The sequence below is a fragment of the Gracilinanus agilis genome, chromosome 4, assembly GCF_016433145.1.
Source record: "Gracilinanus agilis isolate LMUSP501 chromosome 4, AgileGrace, whole genome shotgun sequence".
NCBI lineage: Eukaryota > Metazoa > Chordata > Mammalia > Didelphimorphia > Didelphidae > Gracilinanus > Gracilinanus agilis.
In genome coordinates, this window is record NC_058133.1 from 200,554,643 (window position 1) to 200,556,832 (window position 2,190).

At 44.8% G+C, this 2,190-nt stretch overlaps 1 protein-coding gene across 1 annotated transcript in view; it reads left to right on the plus strand.

Annotated features, from left to right (window-relative positions):
• The first annotated feature begins 1,958 nt into the window (after positions 1-1,958).
• CCDC103 (coiled-coil domain containing 103) overlaps positions 1,959-2,190 on the plus strand; it is a 4,975-nt gene continuing 4,743 nt past the window's right edge. The window contains exon 1 of the mRNA XM_044674624.1: positions 1,959-2,038. The gene's annotated coding sequence lies outside the window, so the exon portion shown is untranslated. The remainder of the gene's footprint in view (positions 2,039-2,190) is intronic.

The window sequence follows — 2,190 nt, forward strand, 5'->3', positions numbered from 1 at the left end:
AAAATTTACTTATTTATGTTTTGCATACTTTATGAACATTTCTTGAATTGCATATACTGTCAGATTCTGGTGATGTATTGGTTAGTCTTAAGAATTACTTTTTCCCCTTCTTTCTTTTTTCTTCTTTGACACAAGGGATGGTTAGGTGGATAATAAAGAGACACATTTGCAAGTTAGGCAATGCAAAAACAAAAGATATCAACAAAAATTTTAAATAGAACATTTTTCTTATCTATTTTTAGTGAAGGTATGAACATGCCTATGTTTTCCCTGCTAAACTTCTACTCCAGGTCCCAATGTGATAAGGTGAACCTGATTTAAGAGATCAATCCCAGCTATATTAGCTCTGGTAAGTCCTACTCAGGCTCAAAAAAAATTCTTGCACCAAGCACACATAGTTCAAGGATTAGATTAAATGAATATTCCTCAAGAGAAGGGATGTTATATGGTAAGCCACCACACAGTGAGGTTTTGTTGGTTTTTTTTTTTTTTAATAAGCTAGGGCAACCTATTAATCTTTCTTCCAAGGTAAGCCAAGACTTCTGTGGGAATGGTTTATAATGTATGAAAGTACTGATCATCAATGTATTTTGGAGACAGCACCATTGTAAAGGGAATCCCAAAAGTCTTAGTGCAGTTTTAAGCCTTTAAAACTTAAAGGTAGTATTCAATAGCTCTCTGTATGATAGAAGCAGCATCAAACTTCTAAGGTGAAGGTCTTGGATTCAGTTCTCAGGTCTTACACTTATTATCTGGACAAGGTAGGCAGCCCAGTTTAGTTGGTAGAATGTGAGTTCAAATCCTGCCTCAGAAGTTTATAGGCTGTGTTTGACCTTGGATAAATCACAATCTATGTCAGTCTCATTTTCTTGGCTGTAATAGTAGCACCTACCTGACAAGGTTAATATGATGAACAAGTGAACTAACATATGTAAAGCTCTTTATAAATCTTAAAGTGCTTAATTATAATTATGGTATCACTTAATTGGAAACACTTTAACGATCTATGGCTTCAGTGTTATAGAGAGAAAGAAAACTGTGTAAACCTTAAAGTGCTTGATAAAGATGTACAAATTCAATAAACACTTGTTTAAAGTATCTACTAAGTGTCAGGCTCTGTGCTAGGCGCTGGAGATACAAAAGAGGAAGGAAATTAAACAAGCATTTGCGAACCGTTTACTTTGTGTTTGTCAAGCATCATGCAAAAATACAGAACCAAAATTGACATCTGCATCTACCCTCAAAAAACTTCCATTCAGTCGAGGGGCACACAGCAGTTATAAGACCTGCCCATGGTTACAGTCCGGCCAATCTGTGGCACACCGGTCCCTCCCTATCACGTCCAGGCTGCCCGGCCCATTCATTCCCCGCTTCTCGAGGGAGTCCGAGACCCTGGGGCGAGGGGAGTCACGTTGTTCCCATAGGCCTCACTCTCAGCCTCCGTAAGACGAGGGTTTTTTAAGGTCCGCCCCCTCATCCTTCCATCTCTGCCAGCCTCGGATCCCACCCGTGTTAGTCCATGCTTCAAATCCGGGTCGGTATCTCCTCACCTTCAGCTTCAACTCGGAGTCCAGAAAACCGCGTTCCGTTCTCCCGAAAACGTATCGGCGTCTGCGACGCTCGTTAGGAAGGACCCCTCGCCGCCAGAAGCTGTGCTGGGAACCTGCGACGATCGTTTGGAAGGACCCCTTTCAGCCACTGATAACCCCTCCGCCCGAATCAGATAGTCCCACTCGGGGTGAAGGAGTGGCTTAAGGGGAAACACTGCGATGTCAGACGTGGAAGCGTAACGGTCAAGGGGCGAGCCAAGCGAGCAAGTGCGGCGTTTATATGATCAGGCATTCGGAGGGCAGCTCTGGAGGAGGGGCGTTGAGGGGGCCCTACGGCATGATCACATGGGCCACTTGAGTCGAACAGTTGCTAGGAAACCTTCAGCGTGCTTCGAGGCAGAGCTGCCTCCATGAAGGAGGAGAGGAATTGGGTTTTCTTCTTGGGGTTGTGGGGTTAAAGAGTGGCGGCGGCTGGCCAACAACTTTGGGTAGGTTAGAATCCTGCTTTACTAGTGCTCAAGGCAGTCCGAACTGGGTCGGGAGCAGGACGCCTGAGCTCTGCGTGGTCTCAGTTTACCTGCATGTAGAAAAGGGTCCATGTCCCCGGCCTCTCTCTCTTCCGACCCGCCCACCCCCACGC